Raw genomic sequence first — 21,010 nt, forward strand, 5'->3', positions numbered from 1 at the left:
AGAAAGAGAGTGTACTTTAAAGAAATCACAGGATTTAGAAATGAAGATGAAAGATTCACAACTATCTTGTAGTTACTGTCTGCTCCCTCTGCCCTCTTATAAACTGGAAATATGATAAGAGGTACAGTGGCTTCTGATGTACTGCACAGAAAGAAATGAGAAAGTTAATAAGGGAAGCACCAAATTAGACACCTGAAAGAGAAGGATTAAAGAACGAATATTGTACTGCTTGTCAGCATGGCATTATAGAGGCCAACTTCATCCTTTTTTCATAGAGCTACTTCTTTCATAGACCTGTGCAGCCCGTTAAAAATACTGGAGTATTTGCACACCAACAACATGCAAGGTGTAAAAATTATTTCATGAACAATGGAAGTTCCTATGGATTTGTGTCTTACATCTCTCCCCCTCATCCTAACTGGGCATAACTTTTCCCTGTAGTCCATTCTGTGAGTGGAACTGAGCAGAGTCCCACCCCTGCTGCTGAGCATCCTCATAGCTGCTTCACAGGCATTTCTGCAACCAAGGCATAGCTGCTCCTTGTGTTACTTTATTAAATACGTAGGTGAATGGCGTTTGTATCACACAGTCTGCCCTTCTTCCTGCCCTGGCTCTCCCTCCCAGTCATCTCATGATAGCATATAAAATCAGCTAGAAATGTCCACTACAGCTTTAGAAGGAGCATTTCAGCCTGGAGAAGAGAAGGCTCCAAGGAGAGCTTATAACAGTCTTCCAACACCTAAAGGAGGCCTACCAGAAAATTGAAGAAGGACTTTTGGCAAGAGCCTATAGGGAAAGGACCAGGAGGAATGGCTTTAAACTGACAAAGGGGAGATTTAATTTAGTTATCAGGATGAAATTCTTCAGTATGAGGGTGCTGAGGTGCTGGCACAGGTTGCCCAGAGAAGCTGTGGCTGCCCCATCCCTGGCAGTGTTCAAGGCCAGGTTGGACACAGGGGCTTGGAGCAACCTGCTCTAGTGGAAAGTGTCCCTGCCTGTGGCAGGGGGTTGGAACTGAATGAGCTTTAAGGTCCCTTCCAACCCATTCTGTGATTCTATGATTTTGCTCCTCATTTATCATTCAGCAGCACTCAGACTTAAGGTGTAGACCTTACTGATGCCAGATCAAAACTTGATGCACCTTGAGCAAATGCTTACAAGTGTTAAAGATGTTAATAGCCATTCAGGCTTATTCCTCTTGGGCTCCCATTTGCTCCTGAATATCTACCAGCAATATACAAGAATGTTTCATTCCATATGTGGGCTGTAGGAGGTAATGCTCAAATATTATGATGAAGATAATCTAAAAATACATGAAGTCTGAGTAGATTAGACCAAAACACGGATGAGGATGTTTTGGGAGATGATCCTTTTACTTGGAACTTTCACCTTAGTGTGGCAAGGATTGAGATTTTTCACCCTCTGGGGCTATTATAAATCCTGCCTGCTTCCCTGGACAAAAAGATGGATTGAGAACAGCGTCTGCAAGTGAAAAACGCAAGACTGAAGGTCATGGAACATGTTCTGCTTTTTATCAGCTTATTATGTGAGTTTTATATTTGGGTTTGTACTGGTTGCATGCCTGGGAAAGATACATTTTATAAATAAAATAATCAGAAAAGAAACCCAACATATTGCAATATATCTTCACCTGCTATATGTAGGCAAACTTTCCTTACGAACAAGTTCTCACATTCTCAGTGGATTTTAAGAAGTCGATTTTGACCTTTAAAACCAATTTTAGCTGTATAGAAATGTTGAAGCTAGACACATTAAAGACTGAGATGGTCAGATACTGTAGCAACTAGACTGACTGGTACAATATATAGCTATCAGAAACCAATAGGCTTTTCCTCTTCTTTTTCAGATCATACCGGTTTGCATAGCTTGACATCTTGCTATAAAATTTAACTGCAGATAAACCTTAGTCAAAAATCACTCTTATCAGAATGAATTCCAAGTGGTTAGGAAGATGGTTTCATATGCAAGTGCCTCCATTCCTTCAAGCACTCTTTTTTAGAAATAAGAGATTGAATTTTAAGTTAAAGACATTGAACAAGATTCCAATGGGTCTGATTTTCTTTCACAAGACCTTATCTGCACTTCACAATTTCTGGCACGTCCCCCTACAAAAGCAATGTGTCACATCCCTGTTGCCATGCTGCACCTGTGGGATTGGATAAATAAAGCCTTGCAGTTACAAAGGGGTGGTCAACTAATCTCTAGTTCTACGTATATGATCCTACTTGATTTACCAATGGCTGCTCCCTTAGATATCTGCTCAACCTGTTTGAATCAGCTCATTGGAAACATAATTCTTGGCATACTATTAGCAAAAAAATAAAAACCCCAACCCCAAAAACCCCCTGAAACCAAAATGAAGCAGCAAGAGAGTGGAAAGAAAATGATCAGAGAAAAGGCAAGATATCTGTTCTGTACTAGTTAATCCAGTTTTCTTTTATCTTGCATTTTGTCACTGTATATCTCACATAATTACTCCAATTTTTTTTCTTCTTTTATTTTTACAGGGGCTGTGCAGATTGATCCAGAGGATCTCTATTTTGGATGCCATTAAGTAAGTATTATCTGCTCATTCTGACAGCTGATCTATGACAAGAAATCAGCTGTTACTATTCTTCTTTCTTCCTCTCGGGTTCAGAAGGAAACATGTCACTTGAAATATCCTCATTTCAAATTTCAGAATTTTCTTTTACACCTGACATTATCACACACATTCTTGCCCTCCAAAAGAAAAAAAATCCCAGGCTTATTTTTAACATCTTTCATCCAGCCTACGCTTCAATAAAGATGAAATATTGTCTCTTCAACTTTTATGCCTGGAACACATCTATACAACAGGAGAGTGCAGTAACAGAGGTGCTACAGCAAGGAGGTTAAATACCCATAGATGTGTCATGCCGAAAAGATTGATTTAGTTTGGTTAAGGCATCCAACACTTCCTTTTTACTCGGGGATGTTCCTAAAAGAGTATCTTGTACTTTGGGAACATTCTTATCTGCTCTGTGATCTGAATTAATCCTCTCTTATACTTCATCCTCTAATTTGCCCTTCCATACTTCCTATTTCTTCTGCTGAAAGACTTTTCATTGAGAATCACAGTAGGTCTTGTTTCTTTACTGCTTATCAAGGCCACTATCTCTCTGGGAATCAAAATATCATAGTGGAAATCTCCAACTCATTCTCTTTTAGATCTAAGATCCACATGGGCATCAATTTCCAATGCTAAAACTCCCTTCCTCCATTAAAGCATGTTTCTTAATCTCCTGGAATGACACTGGGAAATCACACGCTGCTCAGCACAGCCTCCTGGCTTCTCTCCAGCTTTCAGCTACATTTTGCAATTACAGGGGCTCCGGAGCAGCCACATTCATGCAGAGTCACGCTCCTTCCCATCTCTAGCCCTCTGCAACAAGCTCACCCCATCCAGTCCTCGTTGACTTCAGTGTGACATCCCTCCCTGGACATTCTGATACCTCAAGCTTCATCTCTATCTACCAGGGAAGACTTCAAAGCAGTGCTGGGGTCAGGGTTCAGATCTTTCTCTGGAAAAACAGAAGAAGATTCTAAGTGTAGCTTAAAAGGAATGATGCAAAGCAACTGATTGCATTTTGTCAAGGAGAATGAACTATGCATGGGCTATCCAATAAACAAATCACTTTAAACAATTTGCAAGGCATATTGACTCCATGTTCTTTTAGGAGGTACCCTGGAGGATTTTAGGCAGACACGTATAGAGGAAATGTACCTAACAGGAAACAAAGCACTGACTGATACACTTGAAGACTACAAAAGAAATGTAAGCGCTTCCATATTGGAGGGAATTTTCTTCCATCTCTTGACATGCAGAAATTTCAAAGTGCAAAAGGATTTCTAGAGCACAGGCAAAGCCAACAACAGTAGGGTAGCTTAAATCACTACTTCAGGATCATGGAATCCATCATGGAAATAAGCACCATTATACAAAACGGCAGGAAAGAAAGATGTTGTAGAATAGGAAGAGGAAAGCGTAAAACTAAACGCTAGTCATACACACTAGTCCATTGATGAGTTACAATAATTAACCTTCAGCTACACCAGAGAGGATTCTTCCTCTATAATCAATCTTGAGAATACGAGGAGAGCTGACCAACTTCCCAGATCATGACCAGACCACACAATTATCCCTTGTGCCTGGATAAGATAGAGCAAGAGGAGTATAAAATATCCTGAAGGATGCCAAGATATTCAAAGGATGTTTGCCACTTCATCAAATGGAAAGCAACAGAGGCAAAAGAGCTGGGGATACAAGCCAGAACTGAGATAGCTGGGAAGAAAGGCTGGTACTAAGTTCCTCAATGATCCTTCTGATGCTATGTGCTTACAAAAATAAGTAAAGACAACCTGAATTCCTTGGAAAAAATTCCCTTGACTTCATGCCAATTTCCTCTAATGACATTAAATCTTGTTTTGAAACCAAGGAGGTTATATAGGGTAAGGGCAGAAACTGAATCACCATTCAAGGAGATGCTTACAGTTCTCCAGAAGTAATAACACAAATACAGCTTTTACTTTAAACTTGACATTAATGCTAAACTATTCCTCTTTCCACACTATTACAACTAGTTTTGTTATTAATAGTAATAGTGACTGGTAGTGCAGTAGTGCCTCGAGATTTTAACTGAGACCAGTCCTATTGTGCTACTTCACAAACACCTAAGAAGATGGAGCTCGCAGCCTTGCCCTGCCCATGAGCTCAGCTCTCAAAAGACAAAGCAATCAAGTGGCAGGAGGAGACCAGAACACCCGAGAGACAGGAAGGGAATCAGCCAAAGGTCACATCTCATAGTCAGAAGGAAAAGCAAAATGAGGCACTGGGCTGGATGCTTGCCAGCACCAGCCTGTGCGAGCAGCAGCCCCTGGAGCCCCAGTTGATTCACACTGGCACCCTGGGGATACTTTTCCAGAGACCTAACTCTGACGAGGCTGGCTCTTTCAGAGCAAAACTTGCACAAAATCACCAGATCTCTTGCCCATGCTTTCATTCTGTGATGTTGGTATTTATTGGCCTCCAACAGGCAACACTGGTTACCTAAACCACCTGATTTTTATGCTGTTACCTGGTAAAATATTGCTCTCTCCCCCTACTCTGGTGAGACCCCCCCCTCCTCCAGTCCTGCATCCAGCTCTGGGGGCCCCAATGCAAGGGGGATGTGGAACTGTTGGAAAAAGTCCAGAGGAGGCCACAGAGATGATCAGAGGGCTGGAGCACCTCTGCTCTGGAGACAGGCTGAGAGAGCTGGGCTTGTTCAGCCTGGAGAAGAGAAGGCTCCAGGGAGACCTTAAAGCAGCTTCCAGTGCCTAATGGGGCCAACAAGAAATGTGAAGAGGGGCTTTTGACAAGGGCCTGTAATGACAGGACAAGGGGGAATGGCTTTGAACTGACAGAGGGGAGATATAGATTAGGTATTAGGAAGAAATTCTTCCCTGTGAGGGTGCTGAGGTGCTGGCACAGGTTGCCCAGAGAAGCTGTGGCTGCCCCATCCCTGGCAGTGGGCCAGGTGGGACACAGGGGCTTGGAGCAACCTGCTCTAGTGGAACGTGTCCCTGTCCATGGCAGGGGGTTGGAACTAGAGGAGCTTTAAGGTCACTTCCAACCCAAACCAGTCTCTGATTCTATGAATTTGAGCCCATGGTACAGTTCACCAGAAGAGCTTTGTCTCTGTTTTAATCCATTCATCCTCAGTTCTCTCCTGTTACAGGTCATTATTTGACAGTCAAATAACTTGGTCTCCTCAGCTCCAGCTGAAGGCAATAAATGCCCAGTGAGAAATACAGAAGTATGCTTGATCAGAGAAACCACAGCCCAAACATCAGCTTCTCATCTGAAGGGATTGCAAAGCACTTTCCAAGACAAATGAAAAGCTCCGTTCAGCTGCAGGAGGCTGGGAGATGGCAGCCGGGCTGACAACTGGTACATCCTCACTGCAGAAGGATGGGCAGGTGGAAATTTCAATCAAGAATATGAACACAAATCCTTGTTGCTACCAAGAGTCATAAAATCTGAAGTGAATCAAGGGAGAACAAACAGGGTTTGTGCTCTTTTTTAATCCCCTGAGAGAATTTCAGCTGTTTCTTGCCTATAAAATACATGGAAATAAATTTGAACACCCTGGAGCAAGTTAAAATAGATAAATTTCAGAGAATCTAAATGCTACAATATTGTTAATTTCCCCCTCCCCCCAGAAAAATGGAAAAATGGTGAGATTTTGAGAGTCAGTTATTTTTTCCTTTGGGTTTTTTTTGGCACACTGCACTCATGGTTTCTGACTTCTCAACTGCAGACACCACAACTTTTTTTTTTCTAGAAAGCAGTATTTAACATGATTATTGTTGAACTGGGAAGCTTAATAAAAACCAACACTGAGACACCAATACTAGTGCTGCAAAAAAACACTTAGCTATTTCATCTGACTGTGCAGCATAAGAAACAAAGGCCTCTGAACTGCTAACAAGTTAAATCACAAATTGCAGGTTTCACAATTAAATATAATATACCACATGAAAATTTAGCACAACTGATTAGGGCTGGCATGAATTTGTGCTTGGCTTCCACTGCATAAAGCCCAAGTGTACCCCTGAGAGGGGAAATCCTTGTGCCTGTGGAAAATAACTGTGAACTTTGCCCTATGGTGAGTTTGCAACAGGCTGACACAGGAAAAAAGAAGTGACTGGGAAGGATCTGACTGGAAACACAATAGCAGACTTGAAAGGCTCTGATAAATGAAAAGTCATTCCAAGATTAGGGACTCATTCAAAAAAATAACAAAGACATTTTCTGGTATGTGGCTGAAAATAGATTCCATATGAAAATGCTTAGTAGAGCTCATCAATATTTTTCATTCTCAGCCCCCTGAATAAACGTAGTGTTTTTAAGAACAAAACTGGCATTTTTAAAACTTCCTGAAATTTAGATGCAAAAGCTACACCATGTTTTCATTTTTCAAACCAATGATGCAGATTTTAAGCTTTTGATGTTGCAATTCCTTCACGCTTCTTTTCCTTCCATCTGCCTGGATCCTGTCCTTCTCATAAAAATACTACAAGTGAGGAAAAGGAAAGCAACTTTCCTTGCCTGAAAACTGAACTGAGTTAGACTCAGTCGATTCCAATGTTCCAGAAGCTTTGTGGAAAATTTAGAGAAAGCAGCGAGCATTTTCAGACCATCAATGAATCTTTAAATCTCTCTTCTCAGGACATATCTTAAGATTCTGACCTCTGTAAAGGACCGTTGCAGATAGAATTTGTTTTTCTTTTCTAGGAAAAAAATCCTGACAGAATGAATCCGAACCAATTTTAAAAAGAGAAAGCAAATAAGTGAAAACTCAATGTTGTTTCAGGTGCCTAACATCTGTTCATGGTACAGCATATACAAATTAATAATTCATTTGTTTAACAGTAAAAACACAACTGGGAAAAAACTATTAGTCTGTTGATACATTAGATTTTAAAGCCTTGCAGCACAGAGTTAAACTGCTTGTAAGTACAGGCTTAACACTACCACATTTCCTAGAGTCCATTAACCTGGGAGCAGAGATGGTTATAAACGGCACAAAGGCATTCTCTCATTTCAGGATTCTCAGCCCAAAACCTACTATCCACTCTCCCTAGAGCAGTTTTACTCAAAAATTCACTCCAGTTCAAACGGATAAGAGATGTTGCTGTCTAACCTTTCTAACTCCCATACTTCCCTTCCAAAACAAACGCCGGTTGAAAGCTTCCAGCCTGGGCCACTCACACCCTGGCAAGACGAATGCAGAAGACCATGTAGGAGAGCACCACCTAGTGACTAACACCACAACAGTATCACTGGTGGAAACCACATGAAGAAAAACAAACACAACTTCTAATAGCAGTGTGCCACGTCCAGTTTATTTTTCTATTTTTTGCCTCTTTGTCCTTGGAGATGTCTCCTTTTGACCAAATGTTAAGTCAAGAGGCAATGCAGTTCAAGTTCAAAACATTGGGTTTTGGTAAAACATATCCTCTATGTTTTAAAACAGGTAGATCTTCTATTAGAATTTTCACTTTAAATATGCAGTGCTGGAAACTGGGAATCCAAAACACCAAAAACTCAATTCTGCAACCATGACTCAAGCGAATAATCATGAGACATCTGTGGGACTACTTCCAGGAGTAGGAAAAGCAGCATATGTCTCAAAGTGCTTAGAGCAGTACAATTCTGCCAATTTTATCATGACTCTCCTATCTGCTGGTTGAAGCTGCAGCTTCTGGAGTCAAGTGCCTCCATGTGAATCTGAATTTTAGCCTGAGAAGAAAAACAAATTTCTAACTCTGAAGTTCAGAGAAAAAAAGCTTGGGGAAGTGTAAGACACATGAACCCTCAAAACTAGAAATGATGATAAATAACATGCCTATTTTAAAATCTGTTTGAATGTCACTGAGAAAGCATGGGCATGGTGTCCAGAGATAATACCAAGAGCAAACTGTGTGAACCTCACTCTTGGGTCCAGCACCTGAGGAAATCGCCCTTTCAGGAAAGGCCAACAGACCCAAACTCTACAGGCTTGCTCTTCTGCTATTTCTGAACAACCCTGAGCAAGAAGCTAGAAAACAGTTCTGCATTGCTTTGGGGAGGAAAAGGGATACTGACAAATCCTATTTACCTTCACAGATCAAATGTGGCAACTACAGGTAATTACAGTTGTATAAACTCATACAACTTGTAACTACAACACGTCTTCTTCAGCAGAGATGTAGCCTAAATGCATATACAGCTGCAAGATCACCAAGTACTATATTACTCCTCTTTGTCCTTCTATTAAAAGATCTAAACTAACAAGCAAATCTAATTATATGCCTTATTTCTTCCCATTTCCACAATGATCCCAGGTCTTCTTGGATAATGGAATGAAGCAACCTGAAGTAGCAAGCATTTCCTCTCCATTGTCTGAAGTCCAGCAGATCATATGGTTGTAATACACTATAAGAAACTTACTTCACTGTGTTTCTGCTGGTGTTTTGACCATTATGTGAATGTTTCATAGCAGTTTATGCCAGTTTGTATCCTTGAGCTGGAATTCAGCATGGCATCTAGACTACATCTCCAAGCAAAGGCCTTTAGCAAGCTGATGCCCATGGCAGCTCTGTTTAGAGGTTTGGTCTTGTGGGGAAGCTAGCAGCTCTTCCTCCTGGTTGCTTCTGAAAGCATCTTTCTTCACTGCACTTTCCATCTGCACTCTGTTTGCCATTAAGGCCAAGTTTGTGATTTTTTTCCCCCCACTCTGCCTGTTGCATTAGTGGCACCCTGAAAGCAAGACTTTGGCTGGGAAACGTTTGGTGAATTTTTAAATACCATTATTGATTTCACATTAATTTTATGAACCAGGAAAAGCACTTAGGAAAGGCTGTAACAGCCAAGAAATATTTGACAGGTTGTTTAAAATCTACTGCCTGTAACTAGTATGATTGATTTTCCTTGATTTTAAGTAATTCTTTAAGCATACCTTATCTTCACTGATTAGTATTGTCCATCCTGAAGTACATGGCACAAGGAGGATCAAATATTACCTGTAGCAGAGATAGACTTCTGATACAGGTGGTCCGGATACTTTGCCCAAAGCTTCTTTTTTCGCTCCCTTTCCTCCAATGGCACATAATCAGAACATAATGATTTCGCCTCTACACCAGCCAACACCACTTCTGTGGCTTCTCTTTTAAGGCATCAAACCTGTAGAATGGTAGATTCTTCCATGCAGGCAAGCTTCTTGCCTGTGAAGTCAGTTTATTTCACATCCCGTAAGTCTCCTTTTGGATACAGATTGACTGCTCTTTAGTGAATAACTTTTTAGTCATTCTCTGGCCTCAGAAAATTACCTTTGAAATGTTTTATGCAAGAGTATTCATTATGAACAATTAACGTCCTGAAAACGTCAGCACCTCAAGAAGGCATTATATAAAAGATGAGTAAATTCATGTTCACGCATCAAGCTTCCTGTACTTTTCATTCTTCTAAAATGTATGCCTTACACTGTAGTACAATAGCTTATATGAATTTGATGACCTGAATGGAATAATGTCAAAACTGCCATAACTGTGTATTTTAGAAAAGGAAAGCAATCATTTAAGGTTTTTTCTCTACCACTATTTTTAGGTAAGGCATCTGGCAGCTTGATAGTAATTCAAAGTACTTACCCTGGAACATCTCTTTGCACATTTTTCAGTCAGAAGCCAAAAAAAATTGGTTAAGAGGAAGATGCAATCTACAGAAGCATTCATGTAAAGTAAGGAAAGTATTTTTTATCAATTAGGGGGTGAAAGGGTTGCTTGTACCCACTTACCCTGACAATTCTGGCTGAGTTTCATAATGTGGAATAACCTAAATATAAACCTCTTCAACTCTTCCCCTTGACATGTGGATCTCAGATTGCTTCACTTCATTTAGTGAGGTTTAAGTCTTAAAAATGCTGCATGTTTCATATCACAGTACAAAGGCTCCAGAAAGTATTTTAATGATACTGCCAGCTAATTAAACAAATCCAGGAACAGCAGATTCTAATCTAATTTGCAGTAACATGTGAAGTAACAGCATGGGTCACTTCAGTTGGTTTGCACTGCTGGAAGGGAGATTAGAGCATAGGTCACTCTACATGACTAGCTGCAGTCACACGTAGAACATACCTCACTTGCCATGTCACAGCACCACACCTAGAAGACAAGCAGAGAAGTTCAATGGCTGGTTCCTCCTCAGCAAGAACAAAGTCCACCAATAAACAGAAGAACCTTCAGCTCTGAGCTCTCAAAGTCATCCATCAACTTCCTTCTCTGGTTTACAGCAGTCACTCTTCCAGAACACAAGACAAGTGTCATATTTTTACCTTTTTAAGGTGAGAGGCACAACGCAACTTGTGTTCATGAGAAAAAGGTTTATTGATTGGGCTTTATTAATTTTTGGCTGACGGATTGTGAAGTTTAATACTGAATTAGTAGTATTAATTTTAGACAAAAGTCATTAGAGTGCAGACAGATTAGAGAAATAAAATGCCAGTTGAGTTTCTCTCATACACTACAATAAGGAAAATATTCTTGGAATAGATCTGTATTTCAACTCAATTATATTTGGCAGGTCAATTAGAATTGCTCACTAATACAAGTATTTCCTCTTTGAGTGTGCTATAATAATGGATATTTTCCATTCTCATCTCACAATTTGAGTGATGAACAGGATGATTCTAATTAAAACGAACACCAAGCATTCCCTTCCCCAATCTTCATCTTTTTATGTTCCTTCACTGACTACTCTTCCACGCCTCCAAAAAAATTTGACTCATGAATCAGACTTATACTTTCTTTCTCCCACACCTCACAGGTTGAGCATGGAAATATTATTACTACATAGTCCAACACAGTGTCTTGCAACAGAACACAGTTAGCTGTCAAGACACCCAGCCAGGCCGTAGAAACTCTATGACTGTGATAGCTGGACCTCCCCTATGCACTCAGACACGCTCAGAGCCAGATCCCAGCACTGCGCTGCCACAACTCAGCACTGCCAAAACATTGTCTACTGCAACTAATGTCATGTTGGCATGGAGTTTTATTAAAGAAAACTGAATCTCTTCCTTCCCATATTACTAGTAAAATGCTTAACTCCATTTTTTTTGTTGTGAGCAAATATTATGCTAATCCATACCGAGAGTGGTTCACACAAGTAATGCTATCAACACAGATGCAAGTCTAAAGAAAAAAAACCCAACCTGCATCAAAATGAGCCTGGTTTTGCCAGACAACATTATAAGTCATTCACTGAATCACACACAGCAATAAGATCATCAGTTTGATAATAAAGGAAGACAAAGATCAGCTGTTAAGAAACAAAGATTACAAAACAAACAATAAAAGTTGAACTTTTATGACCTTCTAGACAGCTAGTCTACCCATTTCAAACATGCACTTGCAACAACTATCAATAGCTTGGAGTACAGACACATTGCTTCCCTTTATCCCATTCCTAATAGGAAAATTCTCTAAAATATTAGGCTAGTCTTGCCTTACTCAAGGTTTCCTTCTTATCTTTGGCTGAGTCTTGAAAACACATGATAAGCTTCATTTTCCATTTTCCTATTCTGCTCTGCTGTAAAGAAAGTCATAAAAACGTAAGCTGTGGAGCAAGAAGATGTAAGACTTTCAGTGACAGTAAATAAGAGTTTGCAGTACTAGACACAGACAAGTGGAGAAAAAACATTTTTATTTCATGTATTTAAACCAGTTGTTTTGTAACATGTCCTTACAATAAATATGTATTCATCTATACTATACAAATTTGAGACCTAGATCACACTGATGCTCATCATCAACAGTCAGTGGAGAGGATTTTACAGTGCTATTGATCTCATTTATACAATCTTCTGAATGGATCTGTTCTCCATCTCTGCTTGTCAGCATAAAACTGATTACATCAAGACATTAAGTTACAGCCAACTGGGAGAGGAGAGCATTTCCATACACAGCACAGTTACCCTTTATCAGTTAATTCGGGTGAATTCTTGGTTTTCTGTCCTTTTCATAATGAAAAGGTCATGTATCTTTTGGTATTTATGTTCACAAGCTGGGTGATACAAGACTGGAGAATACACACCTAAAGGGCATATACCACACACTCTGCTAATGCAAGCACTCAGTTCCCTTTGACTGCCAAATCCTCCAGTCCTCCTGAAGGAAGCAGCCTACCACTCCACCACTCCCCTTAGCAAGCATAAACAACCATCATCTCCAGATTAGCTAGTTAGTGGCAAATACACATTCAAGACTCTTTACAAAGACTGTCATCCTGAAAGTGAAACAAATCAATATTCCACAAAATAGTCTTTACTCAAAGTCCTGGAGTCTCAAGATGGACAGAGATTAGACTAGATGGATAGAGACAGATTATGCTTCAATTAGCAATGCCACAGTAAAAGGCACTGAGGACAGTACAAGAGCTGACCTACTGAGGACAAGAGGACAGAGTTCAGATCTCACCAGAGAAACAGGGTCATTGGGGGGGACAAAACTACTACAACCAAGCCTTAGACTGATGTGATAATGATGGAATAGGAAAATGACCTCAACTAACCTAGGATGACAGCCAAGCAAAGATTCAAAAGTAGACACCTGCAGCATGCTATCCTGAAAATCTATTCTGTCAGTTGTCCTTAGCAAAATATTTTCTGTCACTGATTAGCTGACCCTGTTAGCTGAGGTGTAAGCATGGTTACACGTAAAATGGAGAACAAATAGTAGCAAAAATGTCCCCACCGTGTGGATAACTGGAAAAAAACATGCAGCACTGGAGAAAGTAATCCATAGATGCTGACCTGCAAGACATCCCTTGCCAATTTATATGCCACTTGCCTTCACGGTAGAAGTCCAAAGCTCCGTGAAGCCAACAACCAACATCACCACCACGTGGCAATGAAGAGAAATGAACTGCTTGAAGTCACTATACAGTCTCTACTTGTGTTATCCCAAGTTGGTCATCATTTAAGTACATGCTGCCACCTGCTTAAACAGATAGCTCAATCAAGAAACATAACGTGGTGCTTCAGCAGCAGCCCAAAGAGATGCTACAGCATAGCAGCTATGTCTGAGAGCATTCCAGTAAAGCATATCTGATCAAAGATGACTTTCACCTGAAGGCCCAGTGAAATGCTGAAGGCATGCTTCCACAACCACAGTAAGCCAATTTGTACACAAGCTTCCTTCACCACACAGGGGCAACCCTTTCCCACCGCTTTTCTGTGCTAACACTTGCACATGTGCCTGAAAAATAGCTGTGCTTTCAGCTGGATTAGCCTGCAGCCAGATTACCTCCTTGATCAGCCTAACTGTGCTGCTGCATAAATGCCAGCTGACAGAGCAGGGGACAGGGTAGAGGCAGCAAGAAGATGCCTGGGAAGAGCAGGATTGCTTAATAGCAATGACAGTTTAGACCATAACTACAAAACACTCTTCAGGACATTCAGAAACCCTTTCTGGGGAAATCTTTCAGTCACAAGGATAACTAGGTGTTTTCCACACACTCATGAGATAAACCACGACTGAGAAATCTAATTGAGACTGAGAAGGAGAAGAAGGACCTAGACCCCTCTCTTCTAGCTGCCCAACCTAGAAGCAGCAAACTGGCAAGACACACACATATGACACACTACACTTTTTTCTGTGTAAGTTCATGGAAACTAAATTTCACAATTTTTCTATATTTAAAGAACTCCTCTGTAGAAAAGGATACAGGTTTGGAGCAGGACATTTTAAATGGCATTGGTCTACCAGACAGCAAAGCAAAGGCACTGTAGTATTCCTCATATTCTCCCTTTTTAGCATGAAGAACTCTTTCCCACTAGCCAGCACAATCAGCTGCTAGCAGGGTAAAACTGTCAGATAATACGAATAGCACCCACACCCACCTGCTCTCAGGATTTGAAGTGAAGGCAATCGAACCACATGTAGTCACATGCTTATGGAGAGACTACAGGCACTTTCTCATCTCCAGGACTGAAAGAAGTATCGCTTCTCACTGCCAACGCTCCTCTGTATGCAGATACTGAATCCCATTAAGAAGCACCCTTTGGATGCTCTACAATGCTGCCAACAGTTTGACACATTGAAAAAGACGACTGGGATTTCTCATGCTTGTTTCAGATTTAGCTGCTCATAATGAAAGTAAAGCAAAGTGTCCTTAACTGCTCCTGCCACTCTAGGCCTGTCTTGGATAACCATCAGGAACCACGAGAGCTTTGTAAAAATGGAAAGCTCACAATCCCACCGAGAGATTTTGAAGGAAAAACCAAAAGCTTCCCTAAAGAAGTAATTTTTCTCTCTTTGCTAGGTCTAAATCTGGAAGCTGGCCCTCACACAACTCCAGCCTCCTGGTATTAAATGACTGATTTTTCCAATTGGTGGTATTGGATGTACTTCTTGTAAACCTCTCCCACTAGGGGCCTCAATTCATTATGTTGAAAGATTTGTTCAGGCTGTATCCTCTCCAAGGCAATACAAACAGACATACCAGCCGTATTTGGGGGCAGAAAACCCCAGCTCTCAAGACAGAGCTTGTCATATGGACACACTGCTGATGCAATGAGCAAAACAAAAGTAGACTCCAAGAAAGAAAAATTGAGTCCAAGACAAATCTGAAACTAGAAACTAACACCAAGATGTGGGAAAATTTCCTAAATCTGAGCTACAAATTTGAGAAGAACTACAAGTGCTTTTTTAATCTCTGTACAATCATGTTTGGAGTCACGAGAAACAGACCTTAAGTAAATGACAACCACTGAGCCAAAATATTTCATTATTATATTGTGTCTAGACAGATCATTCAGAATAATCAAGCTATTTTGCCAGGTCACCGATAAAATGGTGTGATTTATACCCAATACATTTTAATTAATTTTAGCAATGAAGCTTTGTATCATGGAATCAGACTGGTTTGAGTTGGAAGGGACCTGAAAGCTTATCCAGTTCCAACCCTCTGCCACAGGCAGGCACACCTTCCACTAGAGCAGGTTGCTCCAAGCTCCATCCAACCTGGCCTTGAACACTGCCAGGGATGGGGCAGCCACAGCTTCTCTGGGCAACCTGTGCCAATGTCTCAGCACCCTCACAGGGAAGGATTTCTTCCTAATGTCTCATCTAAATCTCCCCTCTTTAAAATCATTCCCCCTTGTCCTGTCACTACACATCTAAATTCAGTACAATTCAGAGAACCAAGCTTGGTGACTTCAGTAGAGGACAGTGGGTGTCACTCAGAAAACAGAGCTGAAAACATAGGTATGCTTAAGACAGTTCCACCTCCACATGCCACAGATAGCATCCACTCTACCTCCTCAACATAAATTCCTGTCATCAACCATAGGCTGGTCTGCACAGTGTCATCTCTGCCCCAGTGCTACCTTAAAATTGTCATTCAGGCTTCATCTCTAGTATAAGCTGTTGCTCCTGTCACTCTGAGCTCCAGCCCTCTCAACACTCCCAATTTACAGCCAGGATGGAACATATTTTCTCAAAATTTCGTTGACACAAGGGTAGCTACAGACCCCATTTCCCACATGCTCCCATGTACAGCACATCAAACCGCACAAGTGAGCATGGTACCAAGCCCTGCTGCAAGCCTGCTTTTGACTCTCAGGGCCCAAGGGGTTAGACCCTGTGAGACAGTCCTGCAGCAGCCACAGCTCTGTGGTAACAGCCCACAAGACCACCCTCCCCACCCCATGCTTCCCTCCTTGCTAGTCACCCAACAATATAAAACTGGGCACTTTTCCCATCAACTGACATCCCTCAGATGCAAAGAGCTTCATATCGCCTCTCCCTCTTCTGAAGACACTCCCCAAAAATCCAGAAAGCCGGTGATGTGCATATATATCCATCCAGTTTACACAAGGACAGACAATAATGCTTTAGAACTCAAACACCATCCCTCCAGGTCTTTTTTTAGCAGTTAGTTTCATTTAAAAGAAAAAAAAAAATAATCAAGAAATAAAGTACCACTTGGGCTTCCAGAGAGCTTTTGTTAGAGCAGAATCAAAATTAACATGTTAGATAAATGTGCTGTAATAGTCACGTGAGCTTACAGGAAACAACACACCTCTCCCCACCCTGAGGTCTGTCTTCTTTGTGCAGAAACCAGGTTGGTAGAGCAACAGAAAACATCCCAGCCACAGACATTCAACCAGAAGGCAACCCACTAAGGTCAGCTAACATCAAGCTAGATTTCAAGAGACATGGATCTCAGGTAAATGGAGGTGAGATTTGAGAGTCTTTTCTGTAAGAGTGGGAAGATTTAGCTGCATTAGATAGGATGTAAAATACAACTAAGGAAGTGAGGGTCAGAGAAGTCATAACAAAATGGCATTAATATTTGTGAGCTGCAGAATAAGCAGGTTCAACCAGTTTTAGGTATCGCTATTTCTGAAAGGCTCACTTCTAAGCTTATGAGAAACAACCCTCCAGGTTTAAGAATTTAAAGTCAGTAGTCCACATCGGGTTCAGTCCCAAATCTTCAGTGTAGTACTCTTAGTCCAAGCTTGGTGACTTCAGTAGAGGACAGTGGGTGTCACTGAGAAAACAGGGCTGAAAACATAGGTATGCTTAAGACAGTTCCACCTTCACATGGGATCTTCGTCCAGGGATATCTTAATAGCTTAAAAGATGGTTAGAAGTAATATGCAAAAGTCTTATGCTTCTGAAAGCAGTGACACTGTGGAGAAAGCCTTAGATAAGGATTCTTGTACCCTGGGTTCTATTTCTGGCCCTGTCAATGGCCTGTAAACACTCTTGGGCTAGTAATTTCAGCCCTTTTTGCTTCACTTTCATCTGTAAGGAGAGGGAGAGACATGTGGCTCCTTTGCGAAGCCACCTGAACTGATCAAAAAGCACAATAAAAACTGACTTCTTGTATTTCTTGGTCAAACCCATGAGCTGTAGCTAAAGGCACTGCAGTGGGCTTTGCATAACAAAGCACAACAGTGCTCTCAAAATGTTTCTTGTTCTCTCACAAACATTAGGAAGCAAAAGCTAGTGAGAATATTGCACATTTCCCACTTAACTGCAAGCCAGCAATGTGGGGTTTCTTTCTTCAGAGGTTTGTTTTTTCCCCCCCTCAATTTGCAGTTTCTGAACAACTTTTAAGTAGCGCTTTAGGCCACCAGGTACAAGCTGAAGTCTGTTCTTACTTTTCTTTTGTGAACCCCTTAGAAGCAATCTACAGATCACCATTCACTGAAATCTATTATCCTGCACTTGTTTTGATCAACTGTTACAGCAATGCTCACATCCTCAGGGCAAGTAAGGACCATAACTTACATGAAGCTGTCCCACATTCAAAGCATTTCTAACAGTCTCTGAAGCAAGGCTTTTCAGGTTGCTAGTAGATACATACATTAAAGGGAATAAAATAGTGGTGATTCCTGGAGATCATCCTGGCCAGAAGCAGCCTTGCTGACTTAACAGTTTACACTGCCCCACACCCATTTCCCAATCCTACTTATTCCATGGCCCCACCATCTCTAGTCGCTCATCTATTCTCTACTGAGACTCCAGAAAAGGAATACTTAACTGTTCCACTATCTTGATCAGATCTTCAAGTCATTTTAACTGTCTTCACTTTAGAAGAAGTCAGCTGCATCAGTCACTCTCTGCCCTTCACCCTCACAAACAAATAGGAAGCCCTATATCAGTATTTCCTTGACTACAACTCATACTGCTTCTGTGAAGCAGCCTCATTAGCTACAAAGCTCTAACTATTCTATGTTAACACATAATTAACAAGTTACTGTTATTATCACTAAGCACACTGTGGCATCCCTTTCTCCACAAAGGAAGAAGGTGATCTCTTCAAAGCAGCAGCCAACTCTTCATGTACATACAGAGAATCAAGTATCATTAGTGTCTAAATACATATACATTTGAAGTTCAGTGCAGCTTAGAAGATAGTCTCAATATGACAAGCTAGCACTTGACAACTCCGCCAAAATTGCTCATTGCCTTTCTGTTCATAACGTGAAGTTGTTCATGGGTCACCAAGAGGTAATTTGTGGCCAACATAACCAGTCTAGCAAGCATTTATATTGCAGACAATTATGCAAAAAAAAAATCACAGTACAGTTTAGATCCACTTTCCACTCCCTCTCTTCCCAATTTAAATAAGGAAAAAGCTGTCTTGACAAAGGCAAAATTATCTTGCCAGTATGAATTGCACCCACATTCAGGAAGGGTTTATTAGCACATCATACAGGATGGCTTAAAGCATCTCCATAGTGGTCAATACAATGAAGCCTGACTATTAGTTTGGAGTCCCAGTGTCATTCTCATCACAGAACAGTTCTCCTCTCAGAGGCTGTATAGCAGCAACAGAGGCACAGGATGGCTCAGTGTAGCCATTTAAAGACTGACTTGTAAGACAACACATTGGATCTGCTGTTTTCTCACATTTTTCCCAGTTATAGTAAGTTTTGCCAGATTCCCACCATCATGTCCCTAACACAAGTTACCACCTTAAGTAATTACAAGAAGCATTTTGTTTCAGGTTTGGGGTTTTTTTTGGCCAAGTGGTCATTTGGTTTCAGATTAGTTCAAGACTTTTTAAGAAAGTCTAAAGCCTGCTCTGATTCAAGTTCTCAATAAAGTTTTAGCCTAGTATCAGAAGCTTTAGATTGTTGTGTGCTTTAGGTGACAATTAGCTTGTCATCCATCTTGATCCTTGAACAGGTTTTCAAAGACTTAGAGTACTAAAAGTTTGGAGTACATCAATATTGCCTAATTTCAGGTAGCTTTGCAACACTAAAAATTCATTTGCTAGATCCTGGTGGAGAGCACAGCTAGAACAGTTGAGCAGAAGTGTAGTTAAGCTACTAAAATAATGTATTTTAAAGATTGTAGGTTTTTAATGATGTGAAAATCCTTAACATGACACTAAGTTCAGCAGAGTTCTTGGGTCATTCTTCCCATTCAAGAGTTAAATGGTTTCACAATGTTGCTATCACAAGATTTTTATGATATGTACTTGTATAGCTCTGTTTAGTACACCATCCTGGTAACTGTTATGACAGAAACTGATGCCAAACAGAGTGATGATATTTATTCTTTTTCCCTATGAGGTTCTTCTCACAAGAGCTTACCTTTCTTGTTTCTTCCCCTACTACTGGAGAAGGTGTTAAGAATTATTTTTCTCAGGCACAAAAAACAATCCTCCACTGTGTCTCTAGTCATTCCTCAAGGCAATGAAATGCTAAATCTAAGAAATGCTCCTTAACAGCTACTGTAAGCTTCTTCATACATTTATTTCTAGTCCAATATGAACTTAAAAGTACATTTTCACTATCATTTACTTTAGAGACATAAATATAAGTGGTTTTAAAGTGGTTTTTTTTTAAAAAAGCTGTCATTTTCTAGAGTTATGCCTTCATTTGTCAGCTTTCAACAAGCTCCTGCCTAATGTATTTTTAATTACAAGTATTTATTTACATTTCATACCAGATAACACACTTTTGGTTCTCAGGAGCAGACACAAGCCCTAGTTCCACACACTCATTTTAAGCAGGACTAACAAACCCACCTTTGCAGCATTAGAAGCAGACTCCTGAGCAACCCTGTAAAGAAAAGATATCTTCCTTACTGCTTGGGTTTTGCCATCCATTTTATTAAGTGATTTCTGTAAAGGAAAAAGAGCACAACTAACTTCAGCCAGTGGCCTGAGAGCAGAAAAACGAGCACCAATACGACAAATATAATAAAGCAAGTAAAGTTTCAAACATTATCTAATCTGCTTGCCCAACACAGGTAGCATACTGTTGCATTAGCAAAAGTTAATACTGACCAAAGAATAGACAAATACCCCTGAGGGAAAAAGTTGTTACCAACCAGTCAAGAAATAAACAGCCAGTACACATAACCCGAAGTAGGCCTGTACCCCGTGCCCAAGCCGCCCCACGGCTGACCCCCCACCCGGGGCAGGTTACCCTGCCCACAGCACACGCAGCGAGGCAGCGTCACCTGCCTCCCTCACCACATACGGCCTCCACAGAGGTCTGCGAGCTCTCAGAGCCCGCCACGCTCCCTCTGCTGCAGGCCGGCCAGGTGCCCGCGGAGCTCCCGGCGGCACCCGTGGTACGGGCCGGCCCGTGACAGGCACCCGAGCCGCCCTTACAGAGCCCGCTCCCGCCGCCAGCCGGCCCGCCCGCCCGCCCGCCCCCTCAGCCTCAGAGCGGTTCCGGCGGCGCGGGGCCCCACCAGGCCCAGGCCCCGCGGTCGAGCTCCCGCGGCCTCGCCTCACGCCAGCGGCAGGCCCCGCCATTGCTACCCGTCTCACCCCGCACGGCGCAGCCCCCCCGCGCCCGCCGCCCCGACCCTTATATCCTGCTCCGCCACCCCACCCCGCGCCGCGCCGCTCGCCCGCCCCGCCCCACCCCGCGCCCTATAGAAGCGGCGCGGGGATTGGCCGCGCAACCGCCGG

At 41.6% G+C, this 21,010-nt stretch overlaps 1 long non-coding RNA gene across 1 annotated transcript; it reads right to left on the minus strand.

Moving 5' to 3' along the window:
- Nucleotides 1-8,336: 8,336 nt before the first annotated feature.
- LOC115613696 lies at nucleotides 8,337-20,863 on the minus strand. The gene is made up of 3 exons (XR_003993471.1): nucleotides 20,788-20,863; nucleotides 20,114-20,209; nucleotides 8,337-10,725 (listed from the first exon to the last, which is right to left on the minus strand). It is a non-coding gene; the product is annotated as an uncharacterized LOC115613696 (long non-coding RNA).
- Nucleotides 20,864-21,010: the final 147 nt, after the last annotated feature.

This window comes from Strigops habroptila, chromosome 10, assembly GCF_004027225.2.
Source record: "Strigops habroptila isolate Jane chromosome 10, bStrHab1.2.pri, whole genome shotgun sequence".
In the NCBI taxonomy this organism is placed as follows: domain Eukaryota; kingdom Metazoa; phylum Chordata; class Aves; order Psittaciformes; family Psittacidae; genus Strigops; species Strigops habroptila.